This window comes from Rhinoraja longicauda, chromosome 12 (genome assembly GCF_053455715.1).
Source record: "Rhinoraja longicauda isolate Sanriku21f chromosome 12, sRhiLon1.1, whole genome shotgun sequence".
NCBI classification, from domain to species: Eukaryota; Metazoa; Chordata; class Chondrichthyes; order Rajiformes; family Arhynchobatidae; genus Rhinoraja; species Rhinoraja longicauda.
Window position 1 is genome coordinate 15,937,323 of NC_135964.1, and position 20,254 is coordinate 15,957,576.

Genomic DNA, 20,254 nt, shown 5'->3' on the forward strand with positions numbered 1-20,254 from the left:
TGTTCTGTCAAACATACTTAACCTATGTATCACTAAAAGATTTTAATTGGACATTTAATTATTTCCTGTATGTTGGACCTTGATCATATAAACTAGTCTTTTTCCCCACATTGTGACAGAAAATATTTCAAAAGTATTTCAGGACCATAGTCTTGGGACATTCCAAGGGCAAGAATCCATGTGTAAATTCAATATTTACTATCTGTATTTTATACTTATAGAGAACAACTCATCTTTCAATGAAAGTTGGTAGGAAAAGATGTGAAGCAAATAAAATGGTATGATCAAAATGTTAATAAAGTGCATTTTAAATACAAAAATATTCTCAACACCCAGAATGTGGCCAACTGATTACCATTTGGACAATAAATTTTATACGAGATAAAATCTGACTTTGAAAACCAAGTTTAAAATATAAACTACAATCTGCACCACTGCCTTCACATGTGGAAATCAGTTATCAAATATTCTGCAGGGTATATTCCAACATCATTATAACAATTTAGGAACATTGTTAAAAAATATTTACCATAGGAAATACTCTCCATCATAAAACATACTACGAAAAAGGGAAAATCCAACTATCTGGCAAACATGCGATTTATAGAATCTAGCAGGGATGCATGGATTACCTTAATTAACATTTTATTTTTGAAGTAACAGAATACAAGAAGTTGAAGCACAGATGTTGCCATTACCCAAGTACTACAATTTATGCAACTGCAAGTTATGATAACAAACTTGCTTTGAGGCTTTCAGAAATGCATTTGTTGTGCATAGATTTTTAAAGAAACTGATTCCCTGAAACAAAATATGTATCTTTCTCATCTCACTCATCCACTACTTTCTAAAACCCCTAAAAGGTAGACACAGAACTCAGTGGGACAGGCAGCATCTCTGGAGAGAAGGAATGGGTGACGTTTCAGGTCGAGACCCTTCTTCAGACTGAGTGATCCCGACCCGAAACGTCGCCCATTCCTTCTCTCCAGAGATGCTGCCTATCCCGCTGAGTTACTCCAGCATTTTGTGTCCACCTTCGATTTAAACCAGCATCTGCAGTTCTTTCCTACACATTTTGTCCTACTTTCTAAAACCACATGTACAAAGAAAAATATTTGAAAACCAATGTTTCAAAACCAATGTTTTCAACACAATGTGAGATGGCTCAAATTATATGCTAATTAGATACCCATGCATTGGTGACAAACCTTTGCTTTAATTGTCAAACTTATGAAAAGTTCAAAGCATTCCCTTTTTTAGTAAATAGCTATCTAGATAATAAATTTTTAAAAAATTGTAATAGAATATTTCCCCAAACCCCTAATCTGAAAGTATTAAACAATAGCAATTACCACCTAATCATAAATGTAATTTGCAAAAGACAAGCATCTGTAAACATTATGAGCAGCAAGTGATTTAATAGCAATCTTAAGCACATGAAACTCAGCTCAGTGTATCCAAATTATTAGTTAAAATAACTTTCAATATTGATAATCTACATTAATAGATCAAAGCATGTAAGAGCAAATTTATGTTAAACAGTAGTTTTCAAACAATGGTCGTAGATTGAAAAATTCTAAAAGTCATTACTTGCTGGGTGCAAGTCAAACTTTATGTCAACACAAGGGAGCTTTTCAAATGTTCAATAAAATGTAGGGAATAGGCAGAAATTTCGTTTGGGCAACTTGATGGTGTAAAAATACTGTACAGTATTATTTGTATGTAGCATTTAATAGTGTATTATTTCCTACATTGGGAAAGCGTGAAAAAAAACTTTTAATTAAATATGCATTTGAAGATTTCTTTCAAGAGGCAAATAAGATTTTTTTTACCAAATTATAGATTTGTTAAAGATCTACAACAGTCAAATGAAATTAACTCACAGATGAACACCAAAATTCAAATAAAGTTTATCCAGCTCTTCTATTTTTTTTCAATTGTGATTTTAGTAAAACAGATGGATTGTTGTGTCATCCATCTTTAAATAGAAACTTTTAGATCACAAAATTATACAAACTATCATGCTGAACTGTTATTTCCCTGTGCACAAAATAGATCTGCTCCCAAATTCAGCAATATCACCAGACTGTATATTAGTGTTAATGCAAGACAGAGAGAAAAAAATCACCTTAACCTGGAAACAGGTGTTTGCTCGCAGAAAGGTTGTATGGGAGGCATTAATCTATCAGTTGTTTTCTAATACAATCCAAGGCCTCATTACTGGAGAACCATCGTACAAAAAGGATATAAATGTATTAAACCTTGTTGAGCTAGAGCTCTGAGAAATCAAATGATGAAGTAACGGTTAACTTGTGGATGGCATATTTAAAAATTAGATTTATTACTAGATTTTTTCTCACCATTCAGTTATTTATTTCATAGTACAGACTAAATACTATAAACGGTATTCATTTACAGCAGACCCCTAATCAAGAAATAGAACCATTCTGACATTCCATTTTAAAATCCGATCATACTTTCTTTAAAGATTGTTTTTATAAGTTTCCAATGCCATTACATATCAAATTTCAATATTCACCTCATTAGCCATGCCACCTTAAAACGATTTATAGTGCCTTAATAAAATTCCAATGTTGTCCAAAAACAACTTTTATTCTTATGACCATACTCAACTGTAGCTATGCTGACAAACTGGAATAACTGACAAACTGGAAAAAGTCCATAAAATAGTTAGATAATATCGAGATGTTTGCAGTTAACAACTCCTTTTGTTGATTAAAATATGCACCATAGACAGAGAACAAAATAACAAGCAACCTTGAATTCTTCCAGAACATTCAGAATAATGAGCCCTCACACACATTGTTCCATGGCAATACCTAAAAATATTTCTGCAAAACAGATGATGAAATATGGTGCCATTTTAATCACTTTAATTTCTTAAAAAATGTAACAACCTAGGTATAAATTATAAAACATAAATAAAAATGGTAAAACACTAAATGGTTGCATGGAAATAATGTACAAGTTTTCACTGGGTTATTTTTAAGTATTTGTTTTACATCAACATCTAATGATTGGTTTACGAATAAGACATTTAACTACTGTAAAGGTTTACCATTGTATATCAAATAATTTTAAGAATGTTATCAGCCAATGCGAGTTTCCTACAAGTTTATAAACTGACTAAGTGATAACAAATGGAAAGACTATTTGCTTCATGCGAACTTGAAAATAATTTAGAGGAAAAAAATGGATAGTTGCACAATACAGAGCAAAAAGCCCCAAAATAAATCAGATCAAAGAGTTAGAATTGACCAGAAGTAGTTAACAAACAAAAACAAAACCTGCCTTCCAGCACGACCACCAACACCACCCCCACCCCTCGCAACTCCTTTACCACACTGGCCACCCCTTCCTCTCATGAAATTAATTCAGAAACGACAACCGAAAAGAATATGAACAAAAACTGTCTCCAGCAGCTGGGGCCTGGTAATGCACTTCCAGACTTTTTACTGAACTATTGGCATTTTCTCTCAAAGAAATATTCTCCGTAAACCAAAGACAACGATTTGTTTAAAAAAAATAAAAACTTGATACTGCGAATGCCAAACGAACAAAGGAATTTAAAATTACCACTTAGACCTGACATTGTTTAATGATCAGTCCTGCACCCTCAATACCATCTCAAATCGAAATCACCTTGTCCCCCCGCCCCCGAGGACGTTATAGGGGCCGCCAGGGGGAAGTATGGGGAAAGAGGGCACTCGACACAGACACCGGATTAATACAGCCTTCACAAACCCATAATTCACTGAAGCGACCATCAGAAGTCGCAAATTAATCCAAAATTTCACTTGCTCATGATCATCAAAGCGAACAAAACACAAGTGTCCAAATTATTTGGAGTTACTACTGGCATTTTCAAAAAGTCACGTACCTTACTTGGCCAAACACAGGGATATATTTCCCGAAATAAAACACATTTCCAAAGTGGACACTTTGAATACTGTATCCATCTTCTGTATACACAAAAGACAACCTAACATGATCACCAGACATCCCGCCCCGACATTACACGGATTGGTGCAACATCGCACCCACGGTCTGGTTACTAATAGTCCAGCAGACTGGATTGATTGGCTTCAAACCCGTCCAAGTTGCCATTATGTAAGAGCCCACGCATCGATTGCCTGGAGCCGCCGTCCATCAGCATTAATGTTGAATCAATCATGTGCGGCCAGGGGGAGGCGCCGATTCGTCATTGTCCCACCCCCGTCCGGCCCGACCCGCCCCTCCCTCACCATTGGCCGAGAGACACGTCCACCACCGGCGACGTGCTCCCATTGGCCAACCCCCATGGTGCGTCAACGGGACGGCGCGGCTGATTGGCCGCCGGCCGCGTCAATCAGTGCCTTGCTCTCAGCCTGACTGGTGCCGGCAGCAAGTTAGGTTGACGTCGCCCCCCATCCGTCGCCGCTTTAGTTTCTACGCATTTTGTGTAATGTCTTTCTCTCTCTCTCTCACCACCCCCATCTCTCCTTCCCCACCCACCTCCCCGACGGCTCTCGAAAGCGGCAGGTGTCAGATTATAAATAAAGCGGCCTGAAATCCGTTGTTGGCCTGCTCACTCGATTTCCCCCGGGGGGAGAGAGAGAGAGAGAGAGACAGAGAGAGAGAGAGAGAGAGAGAGACAGACAGAGACTAGAAAAAGGCCTCAATCACACTCGGGCAGAACAAAGCCAAAACAGGTAGACTGAGTGAGATCAACACTCCTCAAAAGTTAACCCGTCTCCAGCTCCGTTATCCGCTAATCGACGACAGGCTGCAACCCTGAACGTTAGAAGTAAAGCGGCAGGAGGAAAATAAACCTGTAGGCATTGGCTAAAAGACAACTGTTTTCACTCAAGCCGGAGAGTTCAGTTGTGTTTATTTACCTCCTCGCCCTATTTTTTGAGATGCAATTGTAAGGGGGAAAGGGAAGAAGTGAGGCGGGATAGAAGCAGAGGAGGAGGTTGTCTCTGGCCACTGTACTGCCCGCGGGCAGGTTTATCACTCACTCATGGTTGAAGTGAGGGGAGAGACAGACGCTGCCACATTGTGCGGGATTAACTCACACAGACAGAGGCGCGTCGTCGATGGCAGGGATCCCGCTCTTCACCCTCCACCTCCCGCGGGCGGGCAGTGAGAGTGAGAGAGACCGCGGGCGGGGAGTGAGAATGAGAGAGACCGCGGGCGGGGAGTGAGAGTGAGAGAGACCGCGGGCGGGCAGTGAGAGTGAGAGAGACCGCGGGCGGGGAGTGAGAGTGAGAGAGACCGCGGGCGGGGAGTGAGAGTGAGAGAGACCGCGGGCAGGCGGGGAGAGTGAGAGAGACCGCGGGCAGGCGGGGAGTGACAGAGAGAGAGAGACCGCGGGCGGGGAGTGAGAGAGACTGCGGGCGGGGAGTGAGAGTGAAAGAGACCGCGGGCGGGGAGTGAGAGACTGTGGGCGGAGAGTGAGAGTGAGAGAGACCGCGGGCGGGAGAATGAGGGAGGGAGCGAGGAGCCGCGCTCGTGCCCGGCCGTTGGGTTTCGAACAGGCGCGCGGGAGATCTCGCGCCCACAACTTACCGTTTGTTGTGAGGCGCGAGGCGGCGGGTCAGTGGCGCCCGGTGACGTTGTTGGGCCGTGACGTCAAACGGTGTCGGGACTCCTGCTCCGGCCGCGACTCCCGGGTCATTTGTGGCGAAGGGTGAATGGAGTGATCGACACAAACATGCAGGAGCAACAGTCTCAGCGGGACAGGCAGCATCTCCGGGGAGGAATGGGCGACGTTTCGGGTCGGGATCACTCAGTCTGAAGAAGGGTCTCGACCCGAAGCGTCACCCATTCCTTCTCTCCAGAGATGCTGCCTGTCCCGCTGAGTTACTCCAGCATTTTGTTTCTATCTTCGGTTTAAACCAGCATCAACAGTTCTTTCCAACACAATGAATGGAGTTTTATCTCTCTCTCTCTCTCTCTCTCTCTTTCCCTCCACCTTCAACATACCCCCCTCTCTATAAAGCCTCGGGGGCAAAGGCCATGTCGGGGAGCAGGGTGAACATTTCAAAATATCAGGTCCCAGTGGTAATTCTTTGCCACATTTCAGGCTGGTTTTATATGACAGGAAATCCTTTCAAGTCCGAAGAAGGGTCCCACACCCGAAACATCGCCTATCCATATTCTCCAGAGATGCTACCTGACCCGCTGAGTTACTCCAGCACTTTGTGTCTTTTTGTGCAAAGCAGCATCTGCAGATCCTCGTTTCTGCATCTGATTTTTTAAATGGTTGAAAACCCCCTCAATTGTTGATGTTATTTGTTACCCAGGCGGGTTGCATAGTAGTGAGTGCATTCGTGTAATGCAAACTTTGGCAGTGCAGGAGAGGAGAGTAATGTTCAGAGTGGGTTCCTGATTGTCCCCACGGCGTGAAACTACTTTAAAAATCTATCTCCTAAAAAATGGGAAAGTTACCTCGCCGAGTAGCCTGTAAAACCAATTTATTTTAAGTAAATTTGCACGGTTTTTGTAAAGCAAACCGCAGTTCCTCCACTGGTTGTCGTCATGGAGAGTTTTCTCACTGCATCAGGATGTAACTGTTCAAATATATTGTTATAACGAGGTATCATGAAGTTTTGTTTTAAACTTGAAATATTCCACAAATCACAAACTTTTAAAATAATGCGTCATTGTATATGAATTGTAAATGTAGCCTTTCCATATAACTGCTGAAGTCAGCAAAAGAAAATTCCACCTGTGGATATCTTAAAAACTGAATTCTTAATACTTTGTCATAAAAGTTAAGTCAAATGTCTTAAAACTGAATTCTTCAACTCTATCATAAAAGCTAACTAAAATAAATCAAATTAGATAACTCGGTATACATGGGAACGTCTATTTAACATTGGCATAACGATCTAGTCCATGATTACATTTTGTTCTTTGTCCAACTGAACGCACAATTTTAGATCGATTTCGTTTCCTTTCAGGATCCAATAATGAAGGTTACATTTGTGGAGAATGAAGTGTTGCAGCTGATTGGAACTTAAGGTATGCAGCATTTACAACTTCGACAAAAATGCTTATATCAGTTTTTATTTACTACTATGCATTTGACAGTTTATTTTTAATTCTATGTTGATTGCTTCCGATGTCAACAAATGCAATGATAATAACTATCATAATATGCCCTGTGTGCCTGATGTACTTGCTAAAACATTAACATTTGTGGCATATTTACCAGAAATGTATCACATAAGCCAACTTGTTTACTGAAAAAATAAGTCAGTATATATTAAGTTACAGTAACTGATATGAAGTCTCAAAGCTAATCTGTTTATCAAATGTTTTTAGTTACATGACTGCCATATTGAATTTCTGAACAAAGTACAGGGTTGCTTATTTTTAATATGGCGACCAGGACCGCAAGTGACAAACTTTATAAATAATTGAACAGCCTTTTGTGCGCAAGAAACATTGCAACTCTTTTCAGATTTCTGCCAACATATAACTGGATCAGATTAACACGTGTTTGGAAATAAAGTTCATTCAATTTTAAATATAGCATTTAATTTTGAATACGTTGGCTATTGAAAAACAATGAAGTCAATGTATAAGTTTCTTGATTTAGCATCATCATTTGTACTGAGGAAGAAATAAGAGGTGGAAGTTAGGTTTTTAATAATTTTGCAAGTTCTTTTTTCATTCTCTCCATCTTTATATCTTCACCACTCAAGCACTGCGAAAATGACAAGGGTAATCTATCCCTAGATCTAAGTTACCAGAAAACCATGGGAATTCCATAACCTCTATGTTTGACACCCCCTTCCCAATCAGTACATCAGACAAGTGTATTTCAAAGAAATGAAAAGGAGAGCACTGTGTATTCCATGACTTGAATAATATGGAAAGGATATGACACAGAACAGCACAGCACAGGAACAGACTGTGTAGGAAGGAACTGCAGATGCTGGTTTACAACGAAGAATGACACAAAAAGCTGGAGTAACTCAGTGGGTCAGGCAGTATCTCTGGGAAAAAAAGGAATAGGTGACGTTTCAGGTCGAGACTTTACTTCAGACTGAGAGTCAGGGGAAAGTGAAATACAGAAGATATTTAGAACAAATGAATGAAAGAAATTCAAAAAGCAATGATGATCGAGGACAGGCAGAGCCCACAATGGTCCATTGTTGGCTGTGGGGAAGGTGATAACGAGTTACACAAACAGTGGAACTCAACAGGACGACGGTGAAACTAGTACGACGACTAAGGTGGGGGATGGACAGGGAAAGAGGGAAAGCAAGGGTTACTCAAGGTTGGAGAAATCAATATTCATACCGCTGGATTGCCAAGCAAAATATGAGGTGCTGTTCCTCCAATGTGCGTTTGGCCTCACTCTGACAATGGAGGATGCCAAGCACAGAAAGGTCAGAATGGGAAGGGGAGTTAGTGTTTGGCAATCGGGAGATCTCGTAGGCCAAAGAGGACTGAGCGAAGCTGTTCAGCGAAACGATCGGCCAGTCTGTGCTTTGTCTTGCCGATGTATAAGAGTCCACAACTGGAACAGCGGATACAATAGATGAGGTTGAAGGAGGTGTAAGTGAACCTCTGCTTACCTGATAGGACTGTCGGGGTCCCTGAACACAGTCGAGGGAGGAGGTATAGGGACAGGTGTTGCATCTCCTGTGGTTGCAGGGGAAGGTACCTGTGGAGGTGTTGGTTTGGGTGGGAAGGGATGAGTTAACGGAGTTGCAGAGGGAACGGTCTCAATGGAAAGGGGTGGAGAAAGGAAGATGTGACTAGTGGTGGGATCCCGTTGGAGGTGGCAAAAATGTTGGAGGATGATGTGCTGTATGTGATGCCAGATGGGGTAAAGGGGGAGGACGATGGGGACTCTGTCCCTGTTGTGAGAGGGGGGAGGAGAGCAATATCGGAGCTGCGAGATACCGAGGAGGCACATGTGAGGGCCTCATCTATGATAGAAGAGGGCAGCCCCCTTCCCTAGAGCATGAAGACATCTTAGATGTCCTGGTGTGGAACCTCTCATCTTGGGTGCAAATACAGCATAGATGGAGGAATTGGGAGTAGGTTGATAGAGTCTTTCCAGGAGGCAGGGTGGGAAGAAGTGTAGTCTAGATAGTTGCACGATTCAGTAGGTTTAAAATAAATGCCAGTCGACAGTCTATCTCCTGTGATGAAGACGGAGACCAAGAAAGGGGAGGAAGATGTCAGAGATGGTCCAAGGGGAACGAGGAGATGGGGGGAGAGGATGGGGGAGGAGGAGGAGGGGGTGGAGAGGAGGAGGAGGGGGGAGAGGAGGAGGGGTGGAGAGGAGGGGGGAGATGGGGGAGGGAGGGGGGGGAGGAGAAAGGGGGGAAGAGGATGGGAGGGGAGAGGATGGGAGGGGGAGAGGAGGGAGGGGGGAAGAGGAGGGAGGGGGGAAGAGGAGAGGAGAGGGGAGGGAGAGGGGAGGGGGAGGGGGGCGGAGAGAGGGAGGAGGGGTGGGAGTGGAGGGGGTTCGGGTGCTGCACGAATGCGGGAGGGGTTTGGGCCCAGCGGGTCCGCCTGGCCTAATTAGTTTGACCTTTAACTGTTCGGCGGTGAATCCGGGGTTGAGCGGTGAAGGAGACGCCCGTGGCTGAGAGCGGCGGCAGCAGCGGTGATGATGAGCGGGAGCTGAAGGCTCGTCGGCAGCGATGGAGACGAACGGGGTTTAGAGCAGCGACCACGGTGATGGCTGGGCTGTGGCTCTGGGGCTCAGTGGCGACGGCAGCGATGGAAACGCCTGGGGTTTAGAGCAACAGCGGGAGCAGCGGTGGCCTTGATGGAGACGCTCGGGGTTTAGAGCGGCAGCGGGAGCAGCAGCGGCCATGATGGAGATGCCCCGGGTTTAGAGCAGCAGCGGGAGCAGCGGCGGTCATGATGGAGACGCCCGGGGTTCAGAGCGGCGACCATGATGGAAACGCCCGGGGTTTAGAGCGGCAGCGGGAGCAGCGGCGGCCATGATGGAGACGCCCCGGGTTTAGAGCAGCAGCGGGAGCGGTGTGATGGCTCAGCGGAGCGGCGGCCATGATGCAGACACCCGGTGTTTAGATCGGGAAGGAGAAGCAGCAGTGGCAGCAGTGGCAGCAGCGGCAGCGCGATGGATCAGCGGGGCGCTGGGGCTTAGCAGTGATGGAGACGCCCGTGGTTTGGAGCGGCGGCAGCGGTGATGGCTGGGCAGGGACTCCAGGCCGGAGCCGCGGCCATGATGGAGACGCCCAGGGTTTGGAGCGGTGACGCTCCCCCCACTTGGGCCGCGGAACCAAATGGGCGTCTGGTGGGAAGTGGGAGCTGAACAAAAATGATGACCTTCCCCCACAACTGCGCACTCGCAGTCACCCGGCGGCCATCTTACATAAGTGTAGGCACTGGTCTGGCGGCCATGTTACGTGAGGACCGGCCCCAACTGCGCATGCGCTGGTTTTTAAAAACTTTATAATGTGAATAACTTAAAAAATATAACACCAATTTCAATAAAACGACCATTTTTACCATTAAAGCGACGACGGTGAATTATGGTGGGCCTAAAAATGTCGCACTATCTTGTACAGTTTTGGCTGAAGTTCAGTCACAAGCAAACAAACAAACGAGAGTTTTAGTATATGAACAGATGAGAAGCAACAGAGGTCTCGGCACTGATCCTTGCAGAACACTATTACAATCCTCCGGTACCCTCCTGGAGTTGAGTAAAATATGAAAATTTTCAACTAATGGGTCCACTACTTCTGCAGGCACTTGAAAACCCTGCTGCACAGTCAATTGGGTCAATGCAGCGTGTCAACTTTTATAGCTTTCATATTTTATCAATGGGTTCAATATTTTATCCCGTTATTGGGGTTTTTTGTAGTTCTACCATGTTACATGAAAGTAGGTTAGTTTAGTTTAGAGATACAGCCCAGACAAGTCCAGCATGACTTGGATGAAGGGATTAAAAGTACCATTAGCAAATTTGCAGATGATACAAAGCTGGGTGGTAGTGTGAACTGTGAGGAAGATGCTATGAGGTTGCAGGGTGACTTGGACAGGTTGTGTGAGTGGGCGGATGCATGGCAGATGCAGTTTAATGTGGATAAGTGTGAGGTTATCCACTTTGGTGGTAAGAATAGGAAGACAGAGTATATTATTTGAATGGTGTCAAGTTAGGAACGGGGACGTACAACGAGATCTGGGTGTCCTAGTGCACTGAAAGGAAGCATGCAGGTACAGCAGGCAGTGAAGAAAGCCAATGGAATGTTGGCCTTCATAACAAGAGGAGTTGAGTATAGGACCAAAGAGGTCCTTCTGCAGTTGTACAGGGCCCTAGTGAGACCGCACCTGGAATACTGTGTGCAGTTTTGGGTCTCCAAATTTGAGGAAGGATATTCTTGCTATTGAAGGCGCGCAGCGTAGGTTTACTAGGTTAATTCCCGGAATGGCGGGACTTTCATATGTTGAAAGACTGGAGCGACTAGGCTTGTAAACACTGGAATTTAGAAGGATGAGATGAGATCTTATCGAAACGTATAAGATTATTAAGGGGTTGGACACGTTAGAGGCAGGAAACATGTTCCCAATGTTGGTGGAGTCCAGAACAAGGGGCCACAGTTTAAGAATAAGGGGTAAGCCATTTAGAACTGAGATGAGGAAAAACTTTTTCAGTCAGAGAGTTGTGAATCTGTGGAATTCTCTGCCTCAGAAGGCAGTGGAGGCCAATTCTCTGAATGCATTCAAGAGAGAGCTGGATAGAGCTCTTAAGGATAGCGGAGTCAGGGGGTATGGGGAGAAGGCAGGAATGGGGTACTGATTGAGAATGATCAGCCATGATCACATTGGAATGGCGGTGCTGGCTCGAAGGGCCGAATGGCCTCCTCCTGCACAATAAATTTAAAAAATAAAATAAAATAAAAAATAAACGGGCCCTTCGACCCATCGCGTCCGAGCCGACCAGCGATCCCTGTGCTAGCACGCACACTAGGGACAATTTACAATTTTTACTGAAGCCAATTAACTTACAAACCTGTATGTTTTTGGAGTGTAGGAAGAAACCGGAGCACCCAGCGAAAATCCACGCAGTCACGGGGAGAGCGTACAAACTCCGTACAGACAACACCCATTGTCAGGATAAAACCCAGGTTTCAGGCAATGTAAGGCAGCAACTCTACCATTGTGCCACTGTTCCGCCCAGTAGCCTGTCTGATATCTTGAAGATATTAGCAATGTGCTCCATGGTGAAGACTGTTTCAAAAGATGTATTCAACATATCTTCCATTTCTTTATTTGCTCTTATTAATTCACCAGTCTCATTCTCTGGAGGCTCACATTTACCTTAGCTGCCCTCTTCCTGTTTATTTATCTAGAGAACCCTTTCTGTTTGTCCTTGTATTACATGTTAGTTTTCTCTCAAAATTCATTTTTTCTCTTCCGATGAACCTTTTAGTCTTTGGTTGCTGGATCCTAAAAAGTACCACTACCCCTTGATTGCATGTTTTTCAGTTAAACATTATCCTTTCCCTCCTTTGTTAACCAAAGGATTATGCCTCTTGTTCATGGAATCCCTCTCTTTGATTGGGGTGAATTCCTGCTGTGAATTATGGACCGTCTGTTTGTATATCTGCCATTAATGATCTACTGACCTGTCTCTCAGCTTGTTTACCTTAGATAACCTCTTCCTCAGATTATTATACTTGAAGTCGCATATTGGTATGGCTGTATGGCAAATCAAATTCCTCGTATGATTTACATACTTGTTTTGTTTTCATACTTGGCTAATAAAATCAATTACAATCACAATATTGTGATCACTACCCCTTAGGGGATCTTTAACCACTCTTTGCCTTATTAATCCTTCCTCATTACATAAGACCAAATTTGAAGCCTGTTCCCAGGTAGGCTCTGCAATGTCCTACTTTAAAAAGCAACCTCTGTTACATTCCACAAATTCCTCTTTGATAATACCCTTGTCAGTTTGATATGTCCAATCAATACATAGATTAAAATTTCCCATGGAGATTGTAATTCTCTTCAAACAAACCCTTAATATTTCCCCATTTATGCTGTGGCCTATTAAGATTAAAATGCTCCCCCCCCCCCACTAAGAAAATGAAGATAGATGCAAAATGCTGAAGTAACAGTGGGTCAGGCAGCATCTCTGGAGGAAATAGATCGGGACCCTTAACAATTGGCTAATTTCTCTTCAGCACTGAATCACATTCTTCAAACTAATTGTAGCTTCGATTAATATATAGTATAAAAAAACAAAACAGTGCAGATTTAGAAAATCTGAAATGAAATGAAAAATGCTGAAAATACTCGGCATGTATGGAGAGAAAAATTGAGTTAACGTTTTACTGTTGATGATTTTCTATCAGAACTGATTTAAAAAATGTCATTCATCTGAAACTTTAACGTTTCCTTTCACTCCATAGATGCTGTCCGGCTTGCTGAGTATTTTCAGCAATTTTCATGGCATTTCTGAATTTCAAAACAGCTTTATTATAGTAATTATAGGGCGGCACGGTGGCGCAGCGGTAGAGTTGGTGCCTTACAGCGAATGCAGCGCTGGAGACCCGGGTTCAATCCTGACTACGGGTGCTTCCTGTACAGAGTTTGGAATTCTCCCCGTGACCTGCGTGGGTTTTCTCTGAGATCTTCGGTTTCTTCCCACACCAAAGACGTACAGGTATGCAGGTTAATTGGCTTAATAAACTTAAATATTGTCCCTAGTGGGTGTTGGACAGTGTTACTATGCAGGGATCGTTGATCGGCGCAGACCAGGTGGGCCGAAGGGCCTGTTTCTACTTTCTGCACTATCTCTAAACTAAACTACATCCCCCGTGTGGCATTGAGTATCTGTTCATGTCGTCTGTTTGAAAGTGGAAACTCTGCGTAAAGGATTGAAGTTGTAAAACTATAGCATTAGTTTAGTTTAGACAGGGTATGGAAACAGGCCATTCAGCCCACTGTCAACACCAACCGTAGATCATTCATTCTCATTAAGTCCATGTTATCTCACTGTCTCAACCACTCCCTGCACTGTAGGGGCCCTTTTGGCCTACAGGTGCCAATTAACCTACCAATCCACGCATCTTTGGGATGTCGGAGAAAACCGGAGCACCCGGAGGGAACAGGCAAAATGGGCAAACTTTGCACAAACAGCAATCAAGGTCAGGATCAAATCTGGGTTTCTGGTGCTGTGAGGTATCAACTCTACCAGCTGCACCACTGTGCCGCCCCCATAGTGATTGAAAATTTTGATGTTGCGTTGGCTGCTAGTGAGGTTAAGTTTAAAGTACGATGCAGACTTTACAAAAACAATTGGCCATTGATAGAGAATTTAATGATTTACTTCACAAGATAGGAAAAAAAACCTTTTGAAACATCAGATGGATGAGAAGATGTGGGATTTCATTTTGGATTTGTTTCTGCCCCAATCATCATAAAGTTATATTGGGTAGGTGATTGAAGGGATATCAAACAGGGTGGTTATTATCATTGAAATTCTTTGTTTACATGGAGAATACACACTGGCATGAAATGCCCAAATGTAGGAAAATTAGAAATGTTGTAATAATGTATTTATTTCTGTGGTGTTCTGGGTTGAAGAAAGACCATATGCTCAAACTGCAAAGCTGTCTATTATCACCGTAGATGCAGAATGAACAGCAGTGCATATCCTACACTACCTGCCTTTATATATGATAAGAATGGAATGGTAGAAATATGCACATTGTTATAACATGTATAAAATAAGCCCATAGTAAATAGCTTATTTCTTTCCCAGGCACTCAATCTGACAATTACCACTGTTTTGACAACGGGGCTAAAGCAGGGATAAAATTAGGAGGGTTGAAATGCAGTATTGTGTATACATTTAGATTTATTTGTCAAGTACATTATACTTCAATTTTTTAGCGAAAGCAATTTGTTCCAGTTTGAAGATGGTTACATTAATCATCTGCATTCCAGAATCTAATTGTGCAATAGTCCACTTGATTAATTAGCCATTAACAACACATGGTTACATAATAAAATATTCAGAAAGTGTTAATAGGCTATTTATAAAAGGTGCAAATAACTCACTGTACAATTTTCAATAGCACATGTTTTGGCAATAACACTGCCTCTAATGTGACGTTTTAACTGTCAGTTTTCGACTGTCTTTCTTTCCTCGCAACATAATATGTTATATTTTACATCCATCTGTCCTTAAAGTAACATTTCAAAACCTTACTATCTAAAGGTGGATGTTATATTATTCAGGTTAGCCAACTGAAATGGCCTCTGAATATGGCCACAATATCTTTTTGAAGCTGAGGCCATTTTAAAGGAAAATATGGCATTTGAACTGCCGGTGTCAGAAGATGACAGTTCCATTTGGAAGGTCAGCTGTTTAATGATAACTCCATAAAGTTTGATTTACTATTAAAGGATATATTTATACCTTAAGTAATTTCTTCTTGGAAGATTAACAAGCTTACCCGTGATTAGAATGTTCGTCCATCTGGCAGTGTGTCCAGAAGCTTCTAACATACAAATTTAATGTAAAATATATATATATTTAAATATAGATCAATTTCCATCTTGGTTGCAGAGGCACAGATTTTAAGATTAATTTCCAAGCTAACTATTAAACATTAGGAAATAAACCATGATTTTGAAACATATTCTGCTCCTTTCAGGTTTCAACCTGGCAAGATATAGCAATCTTTTGGTCAGCAATAAAGGCATTGTATAACATCAATTTGGAATACGTTCCTTTAAAATATACAGCAGTAAATATGTTTTAAACAAGATAGTATGTCTCTATTTGGAGGAACAGGTATTTTACTGGCTGCTCTTTAAATATGTATTCTCTTTTTTGTAGGCTTGAAGATATATTGCTCGCTTAAGAGTTGTCACTCAACAATATCTGTCACTACAATCAAAGACTGTCAACAGGACCATAAATGTATGTAATTATGTCACGTAATTACTTGTGGTTGTATCCACATGGTTGACTGAAACCTCAAAGGGTACAGGTAATAGAATACCACAAACCATAAATTACTGGTACTCAGTCATTTCCCTCATTTGAATTGCTATTGTTTATTAAAGTTATTTTGGAAAATGTTAGAGTGAAGATGTGAAATATTGGAAATGTAGCAAATTCTATCTGGAAGCATACGTAAGGTTTAGAACGATTAAATCAGCCGGTGCTCTTGAGGAATATAAAGCAAGCAAGAAAGAACTCAAGTGGGCAATTAGAAGCCCCAAAAGGGGCCATGAAATGTCATTGGCGAGTCGGATTAAGGAAAATCCCAAGACTTTTTATACATCCATTAAAACCAATAGGGTAACCAGGTCGAAAGTAGGACTGCCCAGGAATAAAGGAGAGAATTTGTGCTTTGAGTCAGAGAATATAGGCAAGATACTAACTGAATATTTTGCATCGGAATTCGCAAAGGAAAAAGATATGGACAACAATGAGATCAGTATGCAGCATACTAATGTGCTGGGGTAGTTTAAGATTAAGAAGGAGATGGGATAGTCAGCATGGCAGATCATATACAAACTTAAATTGAGTTTTACAATACAAACTTAATTATGTTTTTTGAGTAGGTGACAAAGATGATCGATGAGCGTAGGACAATGGATATTGTTTTTGGACTTTGGTAAGGCACTTGATAATGTCAACCACATGTGGGCTGATCTGGAAGATTAAGATTAACTAGACCAAGTGGACCCGTTCACACAAAGAGTGGTGAGTCTGTGGAATTCTCTGCCACAGAAGGTAGTTGAAGCCAGTTCATTGGCTATATTTAAGAGGGAGTTAGATGTGGCCCTTGTGGCTAAAGGGATCAGGGGGTATGGACAGAAGGCAGGTACAGGTTACTGAGCTGGATGATCAGCCATGATCATATTGAATGGCGGTGCAGGCTCGAAGGGCCGAATGGCCTACTCCTGCACCTATTTTCTATGTTAGGCCCAAACCACTCCTGCATTGGTGCAGCAGTCCCCTCTCCCCTGCCCTCTCCCCCCTGCCCTCTCCCCCCTGCCCTCTCCCCCCTGCCCTCTCCCCCCTGCCCTCTCCCCCCTGCCCTCTCCCCCCCTGCCCTCTCTCCCCCTGGCCTCTCCCCCCCTGGCCTCTCCCCCCCTGGCCTCTCCCCCCCTGGCCTCTCCCCCCCTGGCCTCTCTCCCCCTGGCCTCTCTCCCCCTGGCCTCTCTCCCCCTGGCCTCTCTCCCCCTGGCCTCTCTCCCCCTGGCCTCTCTCCCCCTGGCCTCTCTCCCCCTGGCCTCTCTCCCCCTGCCCTCTCCCCCCCTGCCCTCTCCCCCTTGCCCTCTCCCCCCTGCCCTCTCCCCCCTGCCCTCTCCCCCCTGCCCTCTCCCCCCTGCCCTCTCCCCCCCTGCCCTCTCCCCCCTGCCCTCTCCCCCCTGCCCTCTCCCCCCGCCCTCTCCCCCCGCCCTCTCCCCCCCGCCCTCTCCCCCCCCGCCCTCTCCCCCATTCCCCTCCCACCTCCCCTCTCCTTCGCCTTCACCCCCTCTCTCTCTCCCCAGTATTTAGCAGGATATAGATGGACTACCTGAAAAGGGGAGGGGAAATGGCAGATGGAGTTTAATCCAAATAAAAGTGAGGTGTTGCACATTTGGAGGTTGAATGGAAGGGGTGAGTATATAACCTTTAACAGCATTAATGTACAGAGGTATTGGCGTCCAAGTTCATAGGTCCCTGAATGTGGCAACACAAGTAGATAGAGTGGTAAAAAAGACATATGGTATGCTTTCCTTCACAGGGCAGTGCATTGAGTATAAGAGTCAGGAAGTTATGTTGCAGCCTTATAGGACTTTGGTTCAGCCCCATTTCGATAATGTGTGCAGTTCTGGTTGGACCATTACAGGAAGGATGTGGAGGCTTCAGAGAGGGCGCAGGTTTACATGAAGACTACCTGGATTAGAGGACAGTAGCTATAAGGTGAAGTTGGACAAACTTGGATTGTTTTCACTGGAGGTTGGAGGCTTAGAGGAGACCTGATAGAAGTATATAAAATTATGGGAGGCATAACTATGTTAGACAATCAGAATCATTTTCGCAGGGTGGAAACTTCAAAGTCGAGAGGACGTAACTTTGAGGTGTGAAGAGCAAAATTTAAAGGAGATGTGCATGGCAAGTTTTCTTTTTCACAAGGTATGTTGAATGCAATGGCAGTGGTGATGGTGGAGGCTGACATGATAGTGGCATTTAAGAGGCTTTTAGATCGGCACATGAATACGCCGGAAATGGAGTGATATGGATCACGAGCAGGCAGAGGAAATTAGTTTATCTTGGCATTATGTCCGGTGAACATTATGGGCATAATGGTCTGCGATGTACTGTACTGTCTATGTCCCATGGTTCTTTAATTTTTAAATCTTCTTAGTTAGTCTTTTGTGGACCTCAATCATATCATCATATCATATCATATATATACAGCCGGAAACAGACCTTTTCGGCCCACCAAGTCCGTGCCGCCCAGTGATCCCCGTACATTAACACTATCCTACACCCACTAGGGACAATTTTTTTTTTTACATTTACCCAGCCAATTAACCTACATACCTGTACGTCAATCTGTAACCTTTTTAATCTTTCCTTATTTGAAATGTTTGTTTCATTGCTCAGCCAGTTCTTCTTTGCTAAGCACATCCAAATTTAAAAGTTAGCAAGGAGTTAGTTTCCTGTGGGGTGTTGTCAGTTGAATAATTACAGCAGTCAATATTTTAACTTCCAGAATCGTAGGATGTTTGAAAGTCTACTCTTAATGGGAACCGAACAGCATTTGCTGATGTTTTTGATGAATCTAATTAGTAATTTTACACTGTGCACAAGATTATTCAACCCAGGATACCCATTAAGTGCAATTTTAACAGAAGCAACATTTCTATTTGTAGTCTCGTGGTGTCATCAAGAGTCCAATAACCAATATATTGTCCTCAGATTAGTTTCTGTATATTGTGATGGAGTCAAAGAATCATGCAGTACAGAAACTAGCTGTTCAGCACATTATGTCTGTGCTGACCATTGAATACCTATTGCGATTCCTTTTTTACAACCCTTAGTCCATATGAGTGTTGGCGATTCAAGGTTTCATCTTGATGGAAATTGGAGATATTGGAGTGCAATCCTTGAGCAAGTTGTTGTTTAGGAATGGTATCTCTGAGTTGCGGGGAAATTTGCAGGTTGTGAAGACAAGGTGGGATAATCTGAGTTAGTTGAACATCAGTGGTTTGTGTTGAGTTTGATAGAGGTTGTTAACTTCGATCAAAATCTGTGTAGCTTGGTGTTGTGGAAATAATTATGAATGATGGTTGAGTGATTGGTGTTGCTGTGTCAAGGGGAGGGTTTAGTACTCACCTCTGGTGAGGATTATGAGTTTCTAAGCAAGTGGGTGACTGCTGAGCAGGGAATGATGTGGTTACTGAGTTGGAGGTGGGTTTACAACCTTTACTGGGCTTTCTGTAATGGATTGAGTTCAGTAATGCAAGTGGAGTCACCAAAATTGCCTGTGATCGGGGAAATGACTTGTGAGAAAGTTTATCTGCTAATGATGGGGGTCGTAAGTTGTGCAAGTATTATGGACTTTGGAGGAAAATTCTGGTTGGGATCAGTACAGTGGTAAAGGGTCATGAAGAAATGAAGGTCTGCAAATTAATCAAAGGTGTCCCTGCCTGAAGTGGGTTATTGTTGTCTGGCTGGGAGCTGCTCAGTGTGGCCCCTCCTTTAAACTCTACTTCTGCAGACAAATCTCTGCTATGTAAAACTATTTGGCCTGAGCAGATCCAACAACTGGTGCACTTTGGACCACTTCATCGTGCTACCACTTACACTAGTTTAGATTTAGATTTTTAGATTTAGAGATGCAGCGCGGAAACAGGTCCTTCGGCCCACCGAGTCCGCGCCGCCCAGCGATCCCCGCACATTAACTATCCTACACACACTAAGGACAATTTTTACATTTACCCAGTCAATTAACCTACATACCTGCACATCTTTGGAGTGTGGGAGGAAACAGAATATCTCAGAGAAAACCCACGCAGGTCACGGGGAGAACGTACAAACTCCGTACAGACGGCGCCCCTAGTCAGGATCGAACCTGAGTCTCCGGCGCTGCATTCGCTGTAAGGCAGCAACTCTACCGCTGCGCCACCGTGCCGCCCTTTTCTCCAGTAAACGCTCCAAACATAAAAATCGCTACCTTTATTTTTCCCTCTCTCTCTCCCTCCCTCTCCCATCTTATTTACT

The 20,254-nt window shown here is 43.4% G+C and overlaps 1 protein-coding gene and 1 long non-coding RNA gene across 6 annotated transcripts in view; one reads left to right on the forward strand and one right to left on the reverse strand.

The window, feature by feature from the left end:
- Positions 1–5,686, reverse strand: part of zbtb20 (zinc finger and BTB domain containing 20) — a 230,607-nt gene extending 224,921 nt beyond the window's left edge. For 4 of the 5 annotated variants that reach the window (XM_078409123.1, XM_078409122.1, XM_078409119.1 and 1 more), the window contains exon 1: positions 3,902–4,157. The gene's annotated coding sequence lies outside the window, so the exon portion shown is untranslated. Of the gene's footprint in view, positions 1–3,901; positions 4,158–5,571 lie in introns of those variants that run through there. The other variant, XM_078409120.1, reaches the window with a different exon arrangement.
- Positions 5,687–6,965: 1,279 nt separating this feature from the next.
- Positions 6,966–20,254, forward strand: part of LOC144598749 (uncharacterized) — a 129,971-nt gene continuing 116,682 nt past the window's right edge. The window contains exons 1-2 of the long non-coding RNA XR_013547892.1: positions 6,966–7,029; positions 15,863–15,946. This is a non-coding gene — a long non-coding RNA (uncharacterized LOC144598749). The remainder of the gene's footprint in view (positions 7,030–15,862; positions 15,947–20,254) is intronic.